General features: G+C 36.0%; 1 pseudogene; it reads left to right on the top strand.

Annotated features, from left to right (window-relative positions):
• The first annotated feature begins 22,125 nt into the window (after positions 1–22,125).
• Positions 22,126–22,815, top strand: LOC122102153 (annotated as a pseudogene).
• Positions 22,816–25,466: the final 2,651 nt, after the last annotated feature.

Raw genomic sequence — 25,466 nt, 5'->3', positions numbered from 1 at the left:
TTCTTCACTTTGTCTTTTTGAGGTTTTCAGCCAGAAGCTTCCAAGTGTGATGGATCCTCAGATAAAATCCCTCTGCCCAGGCTGGGAAGGTGGCTCAGTGGTAAAGTGCTTGCGTTGCATGCATGAGGTCCTAGGTTCGATTTCTCAGCACCACATAAACAGAAAAAGTCAGAAGTGACATTGTGGCCCAAGTGGTAGAGCACTATCCTTGAGCTGAAGAGCTGAGGGCAGTGCCCAGGCCCCACACTGATCCCCCCAAAAATCCCGCTGACACATCTCCCTTGCTTACTTTCACTCCACTCATGTTTGTCTACTAGGAGGCCAGAATAAGATGAAGCTCCAGAAACCTTTTGGATAGAAAAAGAAACCACCACATGGGAAGAGATTGGGAGCTGAACACAGGTAGGAGGGCTCATGGCTTCAGCCTCAACTGTCTTCTGTATCATTGCCCAGTTCCCAGCGGTGAGTCTTTCCTCCAAAATCAATGTGGCGAATTCTGCAATTCATATTGACTCATCCACATATACAGACCGAGTTAGGCATCCAGAATGACTTAAAATATAGATTTCCTACATCAGAGAAATCTGTACCGAAGAAAATGGGCAGAAAGAACTTCATTTAATCAGGTTCAATTCATATTTACATGCTTAAAATTTAACTGAGAATAATATCAAATTCATCCAGCTTCATAAATTCAAAATATCCAAGCAACTACATTTTATAGGAGGGAAATATTCACAGCACAAATCCGAATTCCTGAAGGGGTGGTGCTCTCAGAAAATAAGGAATTAGGGTTCAGGACACATGTCAGACACATTTCACTTCAGCATAAAGATTAAATTCATTAGCACAGCTGGAAAAGTTGTTTACTCTCAGCATGTAAGCACATATCATTTTTTTCTGGACTTAGTAAAAAAGATGGAAGAGTTTGATTTCCCTTCTCAATTTCAATCTTCACATTCACATTTTCTTCTAAGGAAGTCATTTATCTCACTCACCTGAAAATACAAAATATGTCTTTATACGAAGGTCTTCTGGACATCTGGGAGCAAAAAAGGAGGATTGAAACAGGCTACAGGAAGCTTGATTGTTCAGAAATAAAACATGTTTTTACTTGTTCCATGGAAAGCCTTGATGGCACAGCTAAGCTAGTTTGGAAGAGCTTGTCCTTTCCACAACCCAGGTGTGAAGGTGCTTAAGTGGGAGGTGAGAAATATCTTAGTTTCAGAAAAGTGCAAAAGAATGGTGATGGCTTTTCTTCTCAGAAAAGAACCTTTAAATAGGATACATTTTTCTCTTCACAAAACACTTAAATATACAGTAGTCCCCTTCACTGTAATTTCCCCTTCTGTAGTTAGTTACCTGTGCTCAACTGTGCTCTGAAAAGACTAAATGGAAAAAATTCTCACATTAACACAATACCTTTTTTGAGTTTTGTGGATGTAATGTCTCACTGTAGATCTCTCTCATTATTTTCCTTCCTCAATATTGTTTCCTGGGATTACAGGTATGCACTTCCACACCCATTTCACATTACTTTCACACCCATTTCACATTACTTTTTTACAGTGTATTGTTGCAATTCTTCTATTTTATTAGTTTCTGTTATAATTGTCTTACTGTTCCTAATTTATAACTTAAGATTTATTGTAACTATATTTGTCTGGGTAAAAGCATAAAATGGTCATCTTGGTATTTATAGGGCTGCTTTCAGAACTGATTAAGTATACTAAAATCTGCATAGGCTCCATTCCCATATATGAAATAGGATAATATGTCATACAATGTAAGTTACACTTTAAATTATGTCAATGTTTTATATATATATATATGTATATGTATATATATATATATATATATAAAACCAACATATATGTAACAGTATGTAAATAGTTGCTATATTGAATATTTGGCGAACAATTTTTCCTGAATATTTAAAATTTCTGGTTGGTTGAACACCTAATGTGGAAATTCTGGATACTGAAGGTTAACTCTATAAAGTACTTCATTGATTTCAGGTATCTACTTGGAATGTATATCCAGAGGCTAAGCAGGATCTACAATAAGATCAAAAAGAAACTTGAACCTCTTATTTTGCCATAATTATTCACTAAATAAAATGTGGATAAATGTGATTCTCTAGCTCTTCCTCCTTCTCCTCCCCCTTCTCCTTCTCCTACCCCTCCTCCTTCTCTCCTCCTACCCTCGTTCTCTTCCTCCTTGCTCCTCTTCTTCTTCTTCTTCTTCTACTTGGGTCCAGTCTACCACTTAAGCCACAGCGCCACTTCCAGCTTTTTTCTTTTTATTTATGTGGTGCTGAGGAATCGAACTCAGGGCCTCAGGCAAGCAAGGCAAGCGCTTTACCAGTGAGCCACCTTCCCCGCCCCTCTTATTCTTATTCTTCTTCCTCTTTTCTCAGTGCTGAAGATTCAACGCAGGGCCTTGCACATGCTAGCCTTGGTGTCAATCACAATTCTACATCCCAATCCTTTAGACCTTCTAAAGGACATTTTGAGAATTTCACAATTTTTAATAATCAACACTAATTTTCCTTTTCCTTTCTAGGCTTCAAAACAGGGAAAAGTGTGTGTGTGGGGTGGTGAAGATAAATGGGACAATCATCTAGGGAAAACTTTGCTGATTGTCATATTTTATTTTTTTTGTTCAGTTGGCATTTAAAAATATATTAGCATATAATTTAAATCCTATTTTGAAAATTTCTTCATAGGAACAAAGACTAACTAAATAATTTTTGTTGTTTATATGTATAAAGTTCAAAATGCTGTCTCTATAAGAATCTTATAAAACGTTCTTTGGACATGATTTCTACCATCTCCTTAGAGGCAAAGCTGAAGTCTATATATTAAATATTCTAATCATCATATGCAATAATTAGGACGGATAACTCAAAAATCAATAGAAACAATGAAATATATGTCAAACATGATAAAAAGGAAAATTACCAATCAAACAGATGCTTATCATCGTGACTGTTAGAGAACAACCATCTGAGAATGTGCAGAATTACAGAAAGGAGAATATTTAAATTCAAAAGAAAGAGAAAACACTTAAAATATTGAAAGAGAAACATGCACCAATAGGTCATGTTTGTAGTCCTAGATGCTCATGGGGCTCATTAGTGGCTAAAGAAAAGCAAAAATAAACTAGATAATATCAACTGATAACCTTTCATAATTCAAAGGACAGTATAACAGAAGTGAAAACATATCCAATAGATAGAGGACACATACTTGCTAATGTTACAATGTAAGGCTATAATGATCCTGAGTCTTAAGTATTTTTATATCTTCTAATTGTATACAAATTATTCTGAATAGGATATTTCTTTAAAGAACATATGCAAATTAATAGTCAATAGGAGGGGCATATGAAGTAAGCTCCTCCTTAGTATCTAAGAAAAAAATAAAAAGAAAAGTCACTAATGTGACAATTATATAAAAAGACGAAACAAAATATACTAATGCATTTGTGGAGAAATTGATTTACTCCACATAGCAGATCGATTTGTATAATACTGCAATCATTTTAGCAAGCAAGTTTTCAAGTCTTCAAAAGGTCAAAGTGAATTGTATACGATCCAGCCATTACACTTCTATGTATGTATTAAAGAGAAGTAAAAAACTTGTTTGGACAGGGAATGTAGTTCATTGACAGTGCACTGGAACAGTATATGGGAGACCCTGGATATAATCCCCCAAAACAAATTTTGAAAAGACACACTGTAGAGAATGTATGATGGACAAATTCCTGTAAGTGAATTTTATATCTATTTTAATGTCTGTTCTAAAGTTTACAGAATTTCTATTTGAAGAAATGCAAGCTTGTGAAAATTACACTTGGAAAACCTCTGATTGTACAATTCACTTCCAAAGTACTAAAATGTATACAATGAAAGGAGATAATATATTGCATGTGAATTACATGTCAGTAAAAAATCTATTGTTAAAAATACTTCACACAAAACGCAGATTACCTAGAAAGATGTTTTTGGTGTTGGTTAAAAACTATTTGTAAAATAGTTTTTAAAACAAAGATGTGATTTCTGTTTATTTTGAGTGTATACAAAGATAAGTCACTCAAAAAGTGCATGTGATAACTGGAATACGTAGGAATTATGTATCTTTTATAAGTAATGTATAATCTTTTCTGGAAGAAACTTTTAGTAAATGAGAGAAGACACAAATCTATGCATCTGCGTTTTATGAAAACCAAATCTTACTTGCTCAATCCAATTGCTTTTCCCTACTTTTCTAGGAAAAAAGTATTCTCAAGATAAGAGCCAATAGCAGTGAAAAGAAAAAAAAATCACAATCATCATGATTTTTTTGTGAAAATAACAAAGGAAATAAAACAATTCCACTTACGGGACTTCAGTATTAGTGTTTATGAAGATGTTCCTGAATGCCAACTTCCATTGAATTTTTGGAATTTTAATTTCTACGAACATATGAAAAATAGAACAAGAAAACAAATATAGTCTTAGAGTAAACCAGCCTTGCAATAATTTTCTTAATTGTTTTGAAATTACAAAAGTATTGATACCATTAAGCAAATGATCCTTTCCTTAGGAAATCATTTAAAACTGTTGATCACTTATTATAATACAAATAACAAGCAAGAATAATTTTATATAATCATTACAAATGTCATCTTACTATTATCGTAAAATAGAATAAAAGGCTCGTCCCAATGTATTACCTACAAATCATTATTCTTAATTCCTAATCATTAACTAAATACCTTAAACAATCTAAATAATCATATTTTAACATCGACGTAAATATTCGATACTTTTTACTTAACATTTTCCAGGAGCATGCATTCATTTTTCTAAGAAATATTCACAGCAGTTAAAAGATGATTTGGTGAAATTAATGTGATACTTTTTGTTGTTGTTTTCGTTGTTATTGTTTACAAGGCCTGGGCATTGTCCCTAGGCATTTTTATGTTCAAGGCCAGCAGTCTACATCTTGAAGAACAGAGCTAATTCCTGTTTTTGAGTGGTTAATTGGAGATAAGAATCTAGCAAGTATTTTTCTGTTTGGGCTAGTTTTGAAAACAATTCTAAGTTCTCAGCCTCCAGAGTAGATAGAATTATAGGCATGAGTTGCTGGCACTTGGTTTGATTTTTTTTAATTTTTATAATGTTTTAAGATTCTTGCTTCATGATAATGTACATTGTTCTACACATAAATTTAGACATATATATATATATATATATATATTTCTGATGACAAATTCTCTCTAAAAATGTGTGTCTTTCTACACATAACATAGAAATATATATATATATATATATATATATATATATATTTCTGAAGACAGACATCCTCTGAAAACTTTATGCTACTATTTTTTACCTTTTTCATTTCAAAGATGTACAGTCTATTTTTTCAAAAGTTTCCTGTAGTAAAATAACTAATAATTCAATAGAAAGTAGAATTTTTTACTTTCAATGGAATTTTAGATATACACAAGATATTGTAGTAATGTTTATAAGTACATTCTTTATAAAATTCTGTTCAAACTCTTAAATATTTGTGTGTAATCACAGTGAGAGAGGAAGTTAATTCGTACTGGTTAGGAATTTGCAATGCTTCAAAAAATCTGTTCAATAATTTGTTATAAGCACATAGTCAAGCTACCTGGTATGGCTTATTTTTTTGTTTCTTTATTCAAAAATTTAACATGGTTGCATGCACAGTGATAACATTAAAATTATTACTCAAAATACAAATAATTGCAAAATCAAAGACACATATCAGACTTTCAATAATTAGCACTTATGATGCTAATAATAATAAAAATAATGACCACAATGTAGCCTGATAATGACAATGTTGTGATTGAAAATGAAAAATTATTAGACATCTCTGTAGCTAGATTTCCCACATTGAATACATAGTTATAAACAGCATTGGATTACATACAATAACAAGAGGAGAGTTTCAATATCAAGAAACACAATCACATAAACTGGTGAGACAGTAAAAACCCTAATGTTATTCTTGCAGTCTGTCTAATGTATACTTACTTTTCATGGTGGTATTGTTTTTTTATAAATATAATCATTTATTTACAAATGTTGATTATTCCACATAGATAAAACATAATATGCTGAGTGTTTTCTGTTATCAACTGATCTTGTTTGTTCTAGCCTTGGGAACTTAGGAGAAAGCCTTTCACTACCCAGACAGCCATTGGCTTAGTTATATATCCCTAGAAGGTAACAACAAATGCCTTAAGCATGTTCACTCATTAGACAGAAATCCGTGGTCAGTTTTAGTTTCTCTCCAGTCCACTGGAGAAAATCTATGTATAAATTTATGAAGAAAACTTGACAACAAATAAAACAAAAGAGAAATTTACATGGACTAAGTGTGATTACTTCAAATAACATTCCCATATAGATACTATTCAATAACCAATGTTTTCTATGAAGACTTAGAGTCTATGTTAAAAGAGCAGAATGATGCAGGCTCCAATCTCAGGATTATCTGAGGACTGTGTTTGTGTATATGGACAGCTCTTGGCATGCCGGGCTCGAGAGGCAACATGTTCTATCTCCCTATCTCAAAACATATGTCACAGACTCCGGGGAGCTGAGGAAGAAGCTCTTCTGCTTGCTTAAACATAGATGAGCAGCTAGTCAAGCATTTTCCTGATATTAGGGAAGTGGTTTGAGCTTTCTCTAAAATAGTTTAGATAATAATATACCAAGACATTTTCTCATGTCTCATAGGTTAAGTAAAAATGTACCTGTTGAAATATTTTGTGAATGTCTCCTGACTAAATCTTGGCAAAGATAATGCTTGCTTTTCTTTAAATACCCACTAACAATAAAGCACAGCATTCAGTGGCAATTGCTGTTTGCACTCTGCATCCCTTGTGTCCTGGTGAATTTGTGACCCTTACCCAGGGACCCCAATGCCTTAGACATATTAAGAGTTCTTCAATACATCTGTAAACACATGAAACAATTTACATAATACCACTTACATATCTGTAGTTGCCTTAAAAGAACACAGGCCTTAGAGCCAGGAGATGAAATTTATTTTTATTTCTGCATGAAAAAAATTTGAGATTTTTACCAACAAACTGAATTTGAATCTTTTCTTATTTGTAAGCTAAGGTGGAAAATGTAAGGACTCTTCACTTTTCTTTTTCCTTGCTCTAGAAGTCAATAAATACATTCTTCAATATTTCAGATGAGAAATATAAGGCCTACAGTCAATGTAATGAATAAATAATGATACTAGAATTTGTGTCTGAGGTCTTCACTCTGTGTGCTTATAAGGAACAGTAATTTGGTGATGGAGAGGACCAGTATGAAAAAACTAAGGGGAAAAAACCTATTTGTTAAAGGTTGTTTAATACTAGGTGACTACATGAAACAGGCTGGTTTCAGGGGTATACAAAGGAGTATATAGAAACCATATTAGTGACAGAAACTGAGAAAATCTTGATGATTCATCTTATCTAATGGGAGAGAGTAGATGGGTAAGAAGAAATCTAAAGTGTTCTACATCTATGGCCAGGCAACTGTGTTAGTGATATTTTTTGTGATAAAGATTACAGGAGAAAATGATGGATTTAGGGGAAAAAACTCGCTGAGAGTTCTGAGTTTATATTAAACTGATGCAAAGATAGGTCTGTTTAGACATCATCAAAATTTCCATGACCATGAATATGAAAAAGAATAATAAAATTGGGGACATTATTAAAGGGAAGAGGAAAAGGAAAGTTCTGACACAAGTGTGAGCATTATGAGCACCAGTGTGGACAAGATTGTAAGAAAGAGATAAAGAAGGAAACAAGAAAGTAATAAACACCGTTTTACACAAGTAAAGAAAGGAAAGAATTTTCAGGGAGAAAAGTTCAAAACTCTTACAGAGGTATTGAAGGAAATATGCTATTTGGATTTGAAAATTAAAAGGGCATAGACAAGTTCAATAGGAACAGAGTTTTGGTAAAATGATAGAGATATGTCATATTGATGAAATTTTGAGATATGAATGTGAAGCCATAAAATTCTGGATCCAGGAATTCAACAGATCCTGTTGATTTTAAATGTTGGGAACAAATGCTTTTATCCTATCCTTAGAATAATTATACAGATATAACTGTCATGAACTTAATTAGATGTATTCTGTGAATAGTTTTGAAGCCTTTGTTTAGCTGGGAGATTATAGATCGAACTAAAACACAGACAGGACTCATTTGTCCTACAGTTCCAATGAATTACCCATGTATCCACATCAGTTTGGGATTTCATTGAAATATCTTTAGATATGTTTAGGTATTTTATCAGCCTATCCATTAAAAATGTAGGACAAGTAATACCAAGTATTAGGTTGAAAATACAGCTTTACTGATGTTACTCAAGACACCTCAAATTGATTCTTCTTTAGCCATTGAGTCATCATAACTGCCAAATACTGTATTTCAATCTAGTTCTTTTCAGGGATATTTACATTCTGAAATAACCCTGCCAATCAACCTGCCACAAATTCTTTTTTTTTTTTTTTTTTTTTTTTTTTGTCAATCGTAGGGCTTGAACTCTGGGCCTGGGCGCTGTCCCTGTGCTCTGCAGCACAAGGCGAGCACTCTACCACTTGAGCCACAGCACCACTTCCCACAAGTTCTTATATGTAGGAAGTGCACTTATAAACTTCAAGCTTTTATTGAATGGAAGAGTTCAGACAGTACCCTCACTACTAGGATTAAATGCCTAAAAAGATAAGGCATTTTGCTGTAATGCCTTTCTTTCATTTTCTCATATACATTTGCAAGTAGAGAAGGATTCTAATGTAACAATAATACAATGGTGACTTGTATTAACACAACATTCAGGATCTAGTGTTAATTTGGATACTTACTAATTAGCTCCAAACTTTGTGGATATTTATAGTTCTCGTGGGTAATCTAATGAGCTCCAAGAAAATGTCCTTCAGGAGCCTTTCAATTATAATATGCCTGTTTGTCTCTAAATGCATTAAATTCTACACCCGCTAATGTGGGCATAGGGTTATACTGTTGAACTTTCCCCTTCAGATAGTGACTATGACCTTATTGCTTAACATGGAGAAAGTACATTCTTACATAGACTGGGCATGTGCAAACAAGAAGTGGTAGCTGAACAATGTTCTTAGCAGTTTGTACAGATGAAATGGAAATAGAGCAACTGTGAACTCAGAACGAACGTGGAAAAGAAGACAAAGGAATAAAGAAGAATGTGCCAAGGAAATGCTGAAGTGCAATTTCAAATAATGTGCTCAGGTGTGAGGGTGTGATCAAAGTACAGCCAGGAAATGTAGTTCGATAATGTAGGAAAAAAAAAAAACTACTTTATACCATTCTGGGATAATCATACAAGTAGAAGCCCCTAACTCTAACTCTCAAATCAACCACAACATCATCAATTTAGGGAATATTTTCCAAGAGCAAAGTGAGAAAAAGAGGGCACATCACAGTTAGTGTTCTGATTGAAGTAATGACAATCACATTAATTTTCTTAAAATTTTCATTTATTTTGGAGCATTAAAGTGGGAAAAAGCCAAGTAAATATTTTTCAAGAATCTAAATTAAGTGGGGGGTATGCTATTGGTCTCTTTTTAACTTGGAAGTTAAAGATTATGTCTTCTTTTTTAATTGTGGAAATAGTGCAGAGAGGGTATACAATTACATGGACAAGGTAATAAGTACGTTTCTTTTTTTTTTGGGTGGGGGTGTCCGGGTGTGGGGCCTGAACTATGGACCTGGGCACTGTCCCTCAACCCTTCAGCTCAAGGCTAATGCTCTACCACTTGAGCCACAGTGCCACTTCTGGCTTTTTTCTTTTTGCTTATGTGGTGCTGAGGAATCTAATCGAGGGCCTCATGCATGCAAGGCAAGCACTCTACCATTGAGCAACCTTCCCAGCCCATGAGTACATTTCTTATCAAGCATTGTAGCCTCCTCCATTGTTTTCCCTTCCCATCCCTTCCCATCGCCCCCTCCCCCACGACACACCTCCATGCCCGCCCCCCCCCACCCTCACCCCCCCACCCCTCGGTCAAAGTTGTTAGGTTCATTTTTCGACATAATGTCTTGTACATCTCATTGTTGCAATGGGTCCCACTGTATCCCTATTTAAACAGTTTTCCTTGTCCCTTCCCATCCACAAAGTATACCAACATCAAATACAGTGAGAACAGGGGTTATACCGTGGGGAAGGGATTACAAAGCAATCAAAAAATCATCTTATATATATGTTAGAAATAATCGCAAGGAAGAAAAACCATTTGAATCCTTATCTTGGGGTTTATTTAGCCTAAAATTAATTTATCTGAACTTTTCTGCTTCTCTCAGACATATACTAGTTATTGCAAATAAGGGGAACCATGAGAACTCTGTTTCTTTGGGCCTGGATTACTTCACTTAATATAATTTTTTCCAAGTCTTTCCATTTCCTAAAAAATGGGGCAATGTCATTCTTTCTGATGGAGGCATAGAATTTCATTGTGCATATATATACCACATTTTCTTGATCATTCATCTACAGAGGGGCATCTGGGTTTGTTCCATATCTTAGCTATGGTAAATAATGCTGCAATAAACACAATTGTGCTCCTAGCTTTGGTATGGTCTTGTTTGTGATCATTTGGATAAATGCCCAAATGTGGGATTGCTGTGTCACAGGGGAGCACTATGTGGAGTCTTTTGATGAACCTCCATACTACTTTCCAAAGTGGTTGAACAAGTTTACACTCCCACCAACAATGCAGTAAAGATCCCTTCAGCCCACATCCCCTCCAACATCTGTTGTTATTTGAGTTCTTGATTTTATCAATTCTAACTGGGGTGAGGTGTTATCTCCATATTGTTTTGATTTGCACTTCCTTTATGGCTTGGGAAAGTGAGCATTTCTTCATGTGTCTATTGGCCATCCTTCTTTCTTCTTCAGAGAAGTGTCTCTTTAAGTCTTTAGGTCACTTATTTATTGAGCAGTTGTTCCATTGAGGATTTGTTGTTGGGGGATTTAATTTTTTGCGTTCCAGGTAAGATATATTTTAGACCCTTGACCATTGTATGGCTAGTGAAGATCTTCTCCCAATCCGTGGGTTTTCTATTGATCTTGCTAGCTATGTCCTTTGCCATTAAGAAGCTCTGGAATTTCATGCAATGCCATTAGTCCAACCTTTCCTTGATTTGTTGTGTTTCTGGGTCTCTTTTAAGGAAATTTCAGCCTGTGCCAAGGAGACCTAAGGTTTCTCTTATTCCATCCTCTAATGTTTTCAGAGTGTCTCCTTTAACTCTGAGGTTTTTGATCCATTTGGAGTTGATTCTGGTGAAGGGTGATATATTAGGATCTAGCTTTTGTTTTCTACAAGTTGTTAACCAATTTTGCCAGCACCATTTACTGAAGAGGCTGTCTTTCTTCCATCCTAATTTTTAGATTCCTTATCGAAGATTAGATGGCTATAGGGCAGTGGGTCCAGTTCTGGCTTGTCCATTCTATTCCATTGGTCCTGAGTTCTGTTCTTGTGTCACTACCAAGCTTTTTTGTTTAATATGGCTTTGTAGTAGAGTTTGCAATTTGGCATTGATATTCCTCCAACACAGTTCTTTCTGTTAAGGATCATTTTTGCTATTCGGTGTCTTTAATTGTTCCATATGAATTTTTGGATTGACTCTTCTATTTCATTGAATAATAAGGCTAGAATATTCATAGGCAATACTTTGGAAAGTATTGCCATTTTCACAATGTTGATCCTTCTAATCCAGGATCATGGGAGTTTTTTCCACTTCCTAAGTTCTGTTTTGATTTCCTTTTTCAGGTTTTTAAATTTTTCATCATTGTGATCCTTCACTTCTGTGGTTAAGTTAATTCCTAGGTGAAGTGCCCAGATCTAAGATGCCCCCTTGCAGACTACCAGAGACCAAGATCAATGCACACCCTAAAGAGTCGTTTATTGCAAGCTCGAGCTTGGTTTTCTGCACACTCGGTAACCGGTGACGCTAAGAGTTCCTGAGTACAAAATTAGCACTGCTTTTATAGTATCAAACAATCAAGTTTAGGGGGTTTCACACAAGTGAGTTCACAAGTTCAGGGGGTTTCCAAACAAGCAAGTTCACAATTTCAGGGGGTTTAAGTCCACCCTGATGGCACTTCCCTTTTTCTGATGGAACACTTAGGCAACTGCTCTGTTCCTTAAGGGTGGGCAGGGATGGTGGCAACTTGCCGTTTTTTGAGAACTGTTCCACTTTTGAAGTTATTCTGAGGGCAGCACAACTACAGGTTGTTGGGCTTAATCTTAAAATGCAGTTTCTGTAGCTCTTCATTCCATCCTCTTCTAGAGCATCGGGAAACAATCATGGTCCCCTGATTGGCACAGTCTTTTATATTTACAGTTTTGTATTCTGATCTCAGAACTAAGAGATGGACTGCACTGATCTCTTTTTTTACAAGGTCCAATTGTGAGTAAAAAAATAACAGTACCAAAGGTCCTTATATATATATATTTTTTAACATTTTAAGATGTCCTTTTTTATTTATTTTTTATCAAAAGGATACCAATTTTTTTTTTCTCAATTTTTCCCCCAGGGCTTTCTTTAGTGCTCTCCTCTTCTTTACAATTCCTTGAGCTTCTTTGTGGCTATTTTTTCCTGTTGCTTGTGGAACCAAGTTATCTCAGAACAGCCTCAAAACACCACTGAGATGGAGAATTTTGCTAGATTTTAAGGCTAAGAGCAGAGCTGTGTCTTATTCCTTTTACTACCTGCATTGATAACACACTCAGATTATTACCATACCAGAGCCAACTAGGCTGTGACTATAGAGTGGATTTCCAGTCACTATGCACTGAAGTGCCTATGGCAAGCAAGCCAGTGATATCCTTTCCACAAATATCCACTGTGGGAATAGAGAGGGTTTTTGGATATCCCCCAAAAGAATGTCCCACAAGATCTTAGTTTTAGCAGCTTTTAACCGGGTTGAGTCTCAGGTGATTGAACCTGGAAGGAGTTCAGACTACTTTTCCATGGTGGAGGTGGTCTGAGTGACGATATAGATTTCTTCCAGGTGACTGTAAGCTGGTCTTCAAACTTTACCCATTAGGGTGTGTAGCTGCAGCAGCAGGTCTCTCAGTGGCTCCAAGGGACTGTCACAGCTGATGCTGGGCTGCAAATTCCTACACAGACTGGTTAAGGATACATTGCATAGACTTGGCAGGCTTTGGCCCCGTTGGATTTTAAGACCGTTTAGACAATAGCCCAGGATAGTTTACCAAAATGACAATTTTTTTTTACTAACCATATATTTTTGTAAACAAACACAAAACCTTTAATATTGTAACCATCTCCAACAGATGCAGTCTCAACACTTGGACACCTGTTAACACTATTCTTTATGCCTATTTTTTTAAAAAAAATATTATTTTATCTATTTTGCCTCATTTTTCCAAAACTGATTCTGGACTCTTGATCTTAAAAAGGGATTGATAGGCGAAGGTCTATATTCTGTGACTTCTTCAAGCTGACTTTAGGAGCATTGATCCTACCTAGCCAGGAACACATAACCTTAGCCTATTTTACAAAGAGGTTACCAGGGTTAGATATCATTAAGAACAATATTTTAACTTTTGACAAATGCACAAACTTTTTCTTCAGCTACAGCAGTCTCCGGCTACAGCAGTGTAGCTTGTTTAGCACTCTATTTTGTAAAAGCATCTTTTGGATGGCTTAAGAATGTGATCTCTAGTGAACCTAAAAATGCCTAAGTTACCTGTGCCGGCCCTCAGACAGATGCTTATAGAAACACACTCTAAGGTTTAAAAACGTTTTCTGAGCAGATGAATATTATGTAGCTGGTGTCAGCTCAATTACTGCCAATTAGGGCATTTGGCACATACTTGGGTCAGGATTTAAACTATCCCCCACATTTTACAACCCTAGCTTTTTACTACTATCATTGATGACTGACAAGTTCCTGGCACTTACAAGGCAGTCATGAATATTAGACATGCTTACAACCTATCTTCCCATGATCTCCTGGCTCTGAGCAGTTTTTGAAGAACCCCGCACAAATGACTCTATAATCTGACATTTCTGGCATCCAAGCAGTGGCTTACTGCCTCTGGATGCTCCACCATTGCTTTTGTCCCAGGAATGTCTTCTCCACACTGGGAAAAATGCCTCATTGGCATTTCCCTTAGCTGGTCGCTGGACTTGGAACTCGGGGCCTGAGTGGTGTCCCTCAGCTCTCCAGCTGAAGTCTAGCATTCTGCCACTTTGAGTCCCAAAGCAACTCTGCTTACACTTTCAGCACTCTGCTGGATGAGTAGAGGTGACAGTCGTAGAGGGACCTTTCTCTGTCTGGGCTGGCTTTGAACCAGTTTGCAGATCTATGAGTCTCATAAAAGGCCACTTTACTACAATTAAAAGCAATAAGGTGGTCAACATAGAAGTAGCTTTTAAGCATGCTCTTACCTAAAACTTATTAAGAGCCAAAGCTACATCTGAGAAATTTGTATGAATCCTCTGTGCTTTGCTCTGGGCTTGCTGGAAACTGCTAAAAAAAATCTATAAGAACAAACTTGATTAGCAATTATTTTGGTAATCCTAAATTTTTGTGCAATTTGAGGCAAATGTTAAGAACAATTTTACTTTTAAACTTTTTATCCAAAAATCCATTCCTAATTTTTAAGCTTCTTATTATTCTCTTTTAATATTTTATACTTCAGTATTTATTTGTGTTTTGAAAAGATCCTTTAAAATCTTAAGACAAAGTGTCATTCATTGTCTCTTATCTGCTTGTTTTAAACAGATACACATTGAAAACTTTTAAACTTACATAACAATTTTTCCTTAATGGAAGAATTACAATTACCGTCACTGTACTAAGAAGCTAGGCTTAACACCTTTATAACTTTTAAAAGCATCCTAATTGTAGAACATCATTAAAAGCAAGTCACATTATACAAATAAACTTTTTTAGCCCTCTTTTTAAGGTCTTATTAATTTTAATTTTAATACATCCAAGGGGCAGTTTTAGCAATACAAATCAGATCACTACATAAGTAATTTTTATCATCATGTTTTCAATGTCTATGTGCAGGGAATAAGGACAGAACAAAGATGGGCCACTCGGCATCTCCTATGGAATAGGCACGCACCCAATCCGGTTCTCTAGGGTTAGATTCACTGAATTTGTGCCAAATTTCCATCTTTTACCATGCATGGACTCTTCCCTGCACCTGTCCCACCATCTGTGGACTCCCCCGAGGGTCTGTCCCACCATGCATGACCAGCTGAACTGAACTTCTACCTGCTCACCCTCGCCCCTAAAGGTAGATCTTCTGTTGGCTTCTAAGTTTTTCCCTTTTCTTTTCTTTTTCCCTTTCTTGGTTCTTAAATAAAATACAGTTTTAGACAGACAGAACAGGTAACATTTTTTGACAGTGTAAAACTAACCTTTATATTTAAATTTTTAGTATTTATCCCCAAATTTTTGCCAAGGGAACTAAATCCCAATAGCCAATGCATTTTAAAATATTAGGTTTTTAAATACCAGATTTTCTAATTTTTAAGTTAAAGAATTTCTAAAAAGCAATTTAAAACAATGTAAAAGTACTTTAAAATTTTGGTAATGTCCAAACCTCATAACATTTTACATTTTAAATTTTAACTCACCTAATTGTTACAGAATGCTGACAATTTTTATTTTGAACATGTTCACAAACACATACAGAACACTCACACAGATCTTAAAGCACACAAAATCAAAATCAGTTGTATGTATATTTTTAATTTTTAAACAAAAAATTAAGACAATTTTTCTTTTAAACTAAGTACCTTTGTTGAGCTTCATTTTCCCAGAGCATGCTTGTTTAGCAAGGCAATTTACCAATGGATATTTTTAATGCCTTCTGTTGGAGGAGGGCTGGGGGAGGGGGTTGCATGAAACTAAACTGGCCTGATTTTTTTATCCAATTTTAGACAAGAGCACTTTTCAAATTTTTTCATTGTCAGGACTAGTTTAAAAGTCCAAACCAGGCACATAGCCTTCCACACCCTCCCCACTGGCCGACTCCACAAGGAGAAAATGTGGCCTGAGGCGTCAAGGGAACCAACCTTCCACACCTCACAGGAAGGGGGGCATAGAAGGGCTGTGATTGAGCCCAGCTAGGGGCTGGAACTTTTATTCCCCCAGAAATGTTCAAATAAATAACAAAAAAAAATAACACAAAAACCAAGTATCCCCACTTAAAACTGGTACCAATTCTAAAACAGAACTACACAACAACCAAAAGCTGAGTTGGGGACTAATTGGCCTCCAGTTCATCCTTATCAGAACTCTGCACCATTCTCACTCAGCAAGCTGAATCCAGAGTCTGGTGAGTGAGCTGGCCACCTTCACCAAGAACTTCCCCACCTCAGAAAACAGAACAGAAACCACACCAAAGTAAACAAGACAGACAAGTGGTCACAAAGACAAAATCAGGTCTCAGTGAATGGGGGGGCATCTCACCATTACTCACAAGTGGGACTCAAATCCATTTACCATGGGATTTGAATCCCCTCTACTCACCTCCGGAGGATTTTTCATTTAGATTCCTGCAAACTTGAGACACATGGGCCTTCCAAGGAGTAGAATTCCCAGTCATCTTGGAGCAAGGGAAAGAAGTCTCTAGTGGCCATCCCTTCAGACTGACAGGTTCTCGCACATGCTCAGACCTCCCTGGGCCAAGGCCTGAGGCTAAAATCTTGCTGGGGACACTTGCAGGTAGTCAGTGGCAGTTTCTTCCTGAATATGGTTGATAAATTGAAGGTGCCAAATCAGAACGACAAACAAAACACTCAACAGAAAGACACAACTAAAGAAAAAGACACATACTGAGGGTTGTAAATTGCCAACCAGAAAGTGCCAGACTTAGATGGAATAGTCTCCAAAAAATGCCCACATGAAAGTGCCAGACTACAGATGGAAAATTTCCACAAAAATGTTGCACTAAACAGCAATTCACCCAGATGGGGACTGGGGAATTCTCTCACAGACCCCATGGCAGCCCTATAGTGTGTCCTACAAGACTCTTTGCCAACCAGAATACAGATCCCGCGGGAAACCAGAATTACAGGTACAGAACCTGCAGGCAACCAAAAATAGAGAACGGTAATGACTTAAATTACTGGCCGGGATTTTCACGACTCCATGCTTTGGGGTCTGGGTGAGTTTATGGGGGGGCATCCCGGATGAGCCCCCAGATGAAGTGCCCAGATTTTGGATGCCCCCTAACAGACCACCAGAGACCATGATCAATGCAAACAGCAAAGAGTCGTTTATTGCAAGCTCGAGCTTGGTCCTCTACACACTAGGTAACCGGTGGCGCTAAGAGGCCCTGAGCACAAAATTAACACAACTTTTATAGTATCAAACAATAAAGGTAAGGAGGTCTCCACACAAGCAAGTTCAGAGGGTTTCCACACAAGCAAGTTCACAAGATCAGGGAGTTTAGGTCCACCCTGATGGCACTACCCTTTTTCTGATAGAACAATTAGGCAACTGTTCTATTCCTTAAGGGTGGGAAGGATTGGTGGCAACCTGTGGTTTTTTTGAGAACTGTTCCTCTTTTGAGGTTATTCTAAGGGAAGCACAGCTACAGGTTGGTGGGGTTAATCTTAAAATGGGGTTGCTGTAGCTCTTCACTAGGTATTTTATTTTTTGTAGAGCCATTACGAATGGAGTTGCTTTCCTGATTTCAGCCATGCTTTTCTTATTGTTGGCATACAGAAAAGCCAAGGATTTTAGAGGGTTAATTTTATACCCTGGTACTTTGCCAAAGTTTTGAATCAACGATTAAATTGAGAGTGGAGTCCGTGGGATTCTTTAAATACAAGATCATGTCATCTGCAAAGAAGGAGAGTTTTACTTCATCTTTCCCCATTTGGATCCCTTTTAGGTTTGCATCTTGTCTTATTGCCAAAGATAGGTATTCTAATACTAAATTGAAGATAAGTAAAGAGACTGGACATACTTGTATGATTTCTGAGTTAAGAGGAAATGGCTTTAGTTTTTCATCATTAAGTATAATGCTGGCTGTAGATTTGTCATATATAGCCTTTATTGTATTGAGGCATGTTCTCTGGATTCCTAATTTTTCCAGAACCTTCATTGTAAACGGGTATTGGTTCTTGTTAAATGCTTTTTCTGCATCTATTGTGATAACCATGTGGTTCTTATTCTTGCTCTTGTTGATGTAATGAATTATATTAATTAATTTGCATCCCTGAAATTAATCCTGTTTGATCATGATGAATGATTATTTGGATGAATAGTTGAAGTCCATTGGCCTAAATTTTGTTGAGAACTTTTGCTTCAATGTTCTTCAAAGAAATGGGTCTATACTTCTCTTTCGTTGATGAGTCTCTGCCTGGTTTTGGGATAAGGGTTATGATGGCTTCATAGAATGAGTTCGGTAGTGAACTTTCTCTTTCAATTTCATTGAAGATTTTAAGGAGTATTGGTGTAAGCTCTGCTTTGAAAGCCTTGTAGAATTCCACTGTAAATCCATCTGATTCTGGGCTTTTCTTTGATGGGAGGTCTCTTATTGCTGTTTCTATTTCAATGCTTTATACGGACCTTTTAAAATGGTTCAACTGATCTTGGTTTAGTTTCAGCATGGGAATATTTGCTAGGAAATGGTCCATTTTTGCCAAGTTCTCAACCTTATTAGCATAAAGTTTTCAGAAGTATTCACTTATAGTGTTCTGAATCTTGGTAGTTTCTTTGCTGAAGTTTCCATTCTCATCTCTGAATTTATTTATTTAGCTGTGTTCTATTCTTTTTCTATGTTTTGCTAAAGGTCTGTCTTTTTGTTAATTTTATCGAAGAATCAACTCTTTGTTGTGTTGATTCTTTGTATGTTTTTTTTTTTAGATTCTAATTGATTTAATTCTGATTTAATTTAATGATTTCTTTCCAACTACTGAATTGGGGTTTATCTTGCTGCTCTTTTTCAAGGAGGTTCAGATCTGTCTAAATTTTTGATTTTAGCTCTCTCCAATTTGTTGATATAGGAACTCAGAGCTATAAAATTGCCTCTGAGTACTGCCTTTGCTTTGTCCCAGAGGAGCTGGTAATTTGTATGTTAATTTTTGTTGAATATCATGACCATTTGAATTTCTTTCTAATCTCTTCTGTGACCCACTGGTGATTCAACAGTGTGTTGTTCAGCATCCAAATGTTACAGGACTTTCTTTGGTGGTTTTTGGTGTTGAGTTCTAAATTTATTCCCTTGTGTTCTTAGTAATGCAAGGTATAACTTCAATATTTCTGAATTTGGACAGGTTTGCTTTGGACCTAAAATGTGGTCTATTTTGGAAAATGTTCTGTGTGCTGCTAAGAAAAACGTGGATTTGATGCTGCTGGGTGAAATATTAGGTAGATGTCTGTGAAATCTAGTTGTTTAGATTTGTGGTTTCTCTGTTGAGTTTTTTCCCAATTTGATCTATGAAGTGGGGATAGGGGTGTGAATTAATTAATGTCTTTGGATCTATGTGAAAATTGACGGAATGTAGTGTTTCTTGTATAAATTTGGGTGCTCCGTGGTTTGGTGAATAGAGATGTAGAATTGTAATATCCTCCTGAAGGAGCTATCCCTTAATTAGTATGTAGCATTTTTTTATCTAGTCTCACTAATTTCAATTTGAAGTCTATTTCATGTGATATTAGGATTGCAATTCCCACCATTTATGGGAGCCATTTGCCTGGTAGATTTTGTTCCAGCCTTTCACATTCAAAATGTGTTTTTTTATGGACCAGTTCTGACTTCTGAAGGCAGAGATTGAAGGATCTTGCTTTTTAATCCAACTAGACAATCTATGTCACTTAATTGGAGAGTTAAGTCCAGAGTTAGGAATGAGAGGTGTTTGAGAGTTCCTGCAATGTTATCCACCTTCTTGGGAGCTTCAGTGACTGGATTCTTCCTATGGTTGTTGGATTCTCAGTTTGGGTGCAGTTTCTTGGCCTTTATTGTGGTCTTGTTGATTTTCTATGTGTAGGCATCTTTAAGTATCTTTTATAGGGCTGGCTTGGTGGAGATATATTGTTTCAGTTTTTCTTTGCTATGGAAGGTTTTTATTTCACCTTCGGTTATGAAGGAGAGTTTAGTTGGTTACACTGTTCTTGACTGATGGTTGTCTTTAGATCATTGCAGGCTCTTCTTGCTTTAATTGTCTTGCTGCGACATCTGAGGTGATTCTAATTGGTTTCCCTTTATAAGTGGTTGACTTTTACTCCTTGACAGCTTTAAGGAACTTTTCCATTGTCTGAACTGATCCTGTGCGAATTATAATGTCATGGTGGGATATCCTATTCTTGTCTGGTCTATTTGGGGTTCTAAAAGCATCTTGTATCTGAATAGGCCTATCTTTTTGCATGTTTGGGAAATTCTTTTCTAGGATCCTATGAACAAAGTTTCCTAGGCCATTAAGTTCTGTCTCTATTTGATCCTCCACACCCATTATCCTCAGATTAGGCCTTCAGATGGTGTCTTCCAAATGGTGAATAGATGTATCATATTTTTTGGATTTGTCTTGGATAGTTGTATATTCTTTCTCTATAATAACCTGGCTGTCCTCACTCCCTCAGATTCGATGTTCTGCATGGTCTAACCTACTGTCAAGACTTTCTATTTTTTTTTCTTTCTTTTCCTTCTAATTGGTTGGCATTAATGGCTTCAAATTCTTTGTTGGAACTTTGTTTACGATCTTGTATGAACTTCGTTACTTCCTTAATTTTGTGCTCAGTGTTTATTCTAAAATCACTTAGTTGATTGGTTATGGTTTCCTTGAACTCCCATTCCTTCTGTTGGGCTCCATTCAGCATTCCCTTTGTGATTTACCTGAATTCTTTCAGCTGTCTGTTTATAGGTTCCATGAAAACCTCTATTGATTTTTGTGTATTCTCATCCCTCTTTCACAATTCCTGTATAACTCTTTGATTAGCTTCCTCACGTTCACACAATTCCTGACTTTCTTTTTGACTGTTCTCAGCCTGCTCACACAATTCCTTTATTGCTCATTGACTCTTCTCAACCTGCTCACGCAATTCTTATATCACTCTTTGAGTAGTTCCTCATGCTCACGAGATTTCTGTATTGATCTTTGGTTTGCCTCTTCTCTCTTCCTATTATGCTCATCCTGAGACTTTTGCAAGTTTTCAATCATTTTATTCACCTTGTTTAGTAGTAGTGTTTGTAGAGCTTTTTTGGAACTCTCCTCTGGATTATTCATTAACTGTTCTGTCACTTGATTATCATGAATGGCAGTTGAGATACCCAGATTTGCCATTTTTCTTGTGTTTTCTGTCTTGTTCTGTCCGTTTGGTATGAAATAACATCGTGTGCTAAAATAGTATTCCAAGGCAAGCATCAACCAGAGTCCTGTATTTGTACAGTCAAAATGGCTGTAGATAAAATGTAGTTCAACAGATACAATCTATTCAAACAAGTATGGATTAACTTTGAACAACAGAGAAGAATTTGGCAAACCAGAAATTATTAGGTTTAGGGAAATATGTGGGAGAAATAGGCTCAGATGTATGTGGAAAGGTAAAAGGAGAGTGAATTTAATCAAGTCCTAATTTCAGGGAAGGAAAAGTAAGAGAGAAATTAAAAAAAAAAAAAAAGAAAAAATGGAAAAAGAACAATTGACATTTAAAAAGTGAAACTCAAAATTATGTAAATGGAAAGAAATGTTATTGAGAGAAGAGAAGAAAAGGGTAGGATGAGGGGAGGGGAGGAACAGAAAGGAAATGTCAAAACCTAAAAAATAAAAATCCTTAAAATTAGTTACTTGAAAATTACATAGGTATAAAGAGATAATACTGCTATTAAAGAATGTAAGCCTAAGAGTTTGTGAATAGAGTAATAAATTTCTGGATTATGTGTGTACCCAATGGGGGATAACATATAATAATTGATGAAGGTTATATATCTGCAGCTGCACAGAACAGCAATTAAGGCATGCAAAAAAGAAAGAGAAAAAATGAAAAGAATAAAAAAGAGGGGGACATAAGCTACATAAAATATAATTTCACTCTTTCTTGTCTACTCTCCAGCCACCATGAGGGACAGAAGAGATGGTTTTAGAAGGAAAAGTTTCTACTCTTCCCATTTTTCAAGAGACCGTTCTCCCCATAAAAGGGAGCATCCATTTTTCAGAGTCACCTGGAGGTCGAAAGGACTCTCCACACAACAGATCTGGCTCCAGTTTCAGCAGCAGGGGTTACGCTCCAGGAGAGAGCAGAGCATATTCATTCCACAAGTCTCAGCATAGTTGTGGTGCCTGAACTGTGGGCCTGGGCACTGTACCTCAGCTCTTCAGCTCAAGGCTAGCGCTCTACCACTTGAGCCAGAGCACCACTTCCAGTTTTTTTTTCTTTTTGCTTGTATGGTGCTGAGGAATCGAACACAGGGCCTCATGCATGCAAGGCAAGTGCTCTGCCACTGAGCTACCTCCCCAGCCCTCTACTCAGTCTTTGAAAACATCACAAAACACGTCACCTTCAAGGTCTCCAGCAGTTCCTTCATCAAAGGTTTATCGGCCACACTCCGAAACTTTCGGGATGGTTGTGAAAATGCTGATTGAAAAAGATCGTTCATTAGAACAGTCAATACAGTTGGCACTGAGGTAGAATTTACATGAAATAGGTGAGTGTTTTGTTGAAGAATTGAAGCATTAAATTGCAGAGTATGATAATTCTGCTCAAGAGTTTGGAGAGCATTTTTAGAAGAATTAGTGTTTAGGTATAATAAACATTAAAAGAAATCTTTCTAGATATAACCACCCCCCCTCCTCCACCTGTGGAACTGTGCAAATCTTTAATGTACAGGACTTTTGTGATGAAGAGCAATATTTTATTTGGCCATATTTCCAATTCAGTCAAAGGTCTAAAATAGTCTTTGAAAGATACTTTAGCTATAATTTTTTTCTAAACATAAAGTCACTTAATTCATATTCCCCCAGCAACTCCCCGTCTCTCCCCCTCAAATGATGGTTAATTTGCTAAGATTTGGTAAAGCAATCCTGGAGACTAGCTCTTTGTACTTTCTATATTCTACTTTCTTCCATAACATATGCTGATTTGTTTGGTCATTTGAGTGTAATTTATAGGTAGAGATCATTCCACTTAAAATGATAGTCTTTTGCATTCTTAAAGCAGAGATCGCCATGTGAAAACTGTACCATTTTGAGTTGTGAATTCTTTTTTTGCTAACTCTTTTGTTAGCCCTTTAGCAAGTTGAGGATATCATCCTAATAAACAGTATCCTGGTATCTTAGTGTATATTTGCTTTCAGAACAGTTCTCATTCAGCAACAATACAACTTTCAAAATTCTAAATCATAACTTCAAATTTTTTTCTCAAAATAAATAACAGTGTTTTCTCTTAAAATACTCATGAATGTTTGGAGTACTGTAGCTGATCAAATCTTAAATATCATACAGTAAGAATAAAAGAAAGCAATTTCAGGTGGAAGATGAGTATTTTAAAAATGAAATTACTGCGATAACTTTCTGCGGAAAAACACAGCAAATATAGGAGATTGGAGTTTAACATTTTCATAGACCCATACTGGTTTAAACCATTTTTCAAACTATTCTTTTATTAGTCTCTATAATATAAGTGTTTTGTTCTGCTGACTTTTTTGGGGGGTTGGGTTCGGTTATGGGGCCTGAACTCTGGGCGTGGACGCTATCCCTCAGCTCTTCAGCTCAAGGCTAGTGCTCTACCACTTGAGCCACAGCGCCACTTCTGGCTTTTTTCTTTTTGCTTATGTGGTGATGAGGAATCTAACCCAGGGCCTCTGGCATGCAAGGCAATCGCTCTACCACTGAGCCACCTTCCCAGCCCCTGTTCTGCTGACTTTTAAATGTCTTAACCTTCAAAAATGTTCTTGAAAGAAACAACGGAGAATTAGTAAGTTAGCAAGCAATCTGTGTGTGTACCAGTCCCTCATGAGTGAGCCAACCAAATCATGAGTTAGTTAAGAATTTAACAGGGACCATTAGAATATTCCATTTATTTCCTGGCTATTTTCAGCAGTCCTGTGCATTGAACCAAAATAAAATTTTGTAGCATTAGTTAATACGGAAATTTTTAACAATTATATTTGTTATTACTGCCCAATTGCATTATACTCCCATTCTTTTTCCATTTCTACCATGTTTTCACTTCAATTCTGGCCTAATTCTATGCCCTTTATTGTTGCCTTCATCTAAAAGTACCTAAAGTTTACATTGAAAGTGGAAATAGCAATATAAATAATTTTAATGTAGCTTATGATGTGTGCTTCAAAATATGTGTTATATCATTTTACAAGTTTTGATGAAAGCCATTTAAGTTTTCTAAGACCACCTTAATTTTCCTCTCTTTGAAATCTAACTTCTTAACCTTTCCAACATTTATAAACTATAAGCCCAATAAAAGTTCCATATGTTATCTGCTATTCTTCAGTGTAAATAGTGATGTGTTGCTCACTTTAGAAAGATCAAGACGTCATTGATGTTGATTTTATTATATCCTCTCAGTGTTTTTTCCCTTAAATATTCTGTTCCCAGAATTCAGTTCCTTTAATCAAGATTTTATTACAAGCAAAATTTGAGACACTACCATAGACAGAGGAGTTATTCACTTTATTGAAATTATTAAGTGTTTACTAACATATATTTCAGTACAGGCACAAGCATTTAAAGCTGTTATAGCTTGCCATTGGCAGCATTCTGATAACCTTGTCAGTGTTTAACAGCAAAATGCTCTTATTTGAAGATTCTTGTTTTTGATTAATGCCCAAATGATGTGACAAAACTTTTATTGTCTTACCATAAAGCCTTCATGACCAACAGGGAAAATAGGTATTGTAAAGCATTTTGTGAATTAAAAAAAATACAAAATAAAGCAACCAACTTTAAATAAAAAATATATAATTTCACTGTATTGCTATAGTAAATATTATTCTATGTGTATTACTTTTTTTAAAAAATGAACACTATTTGGCATCTAATTTGAATAAATTACCCCCTTCTTTATCAGAAGGTCATCAACTTGAACGTTATCCAACTATACAATATTTTCATAATATATTTGCCATTATTTTGAAAAAAACCCAAAATTTTAGTATTGTCACATAGTAAAACAAAATAGTTTAATTCTCTGGAAACTCCTAACTTTTAAAACTGAGTAATTGTTAAGAGGACAGAATATATGTGTTCTTCAAAATTACTACAAATACTAACTACTCATTTTCAAATTCTGAACCAGAATTTTGACATTCAAATTTTGAAAGTCTCTGGTACACAGACATACAGAGACATTCAAAACAGTACTTATTTGCATCTTATTTAATTCTGCAATAGCTGCAGTTTCAATGGGGGTTTGAGGAATCAACAGAAAATATAGCCACATT

This window comes from Dipodomys spectabilis, unplaced genomic scaffold, assembly GCF_019054845.1.
Source record: "Dipodomys spectabilis isolate Male_0828 unplaced genomic scaffold, ASM1905484v1 ptg000762l, whole genome shotgun sequence".
In the NCBI taxonomy this organism is placed as follows: Eukaryota; Metazoa; Chordata; class Mammalia; order Rodentia; family Heteromyidae; genus Dipodomys; species Dipodomys spectabilis.
This window is presented reverse-complemented; position numbering and strand designations above follow the sequence as displayed.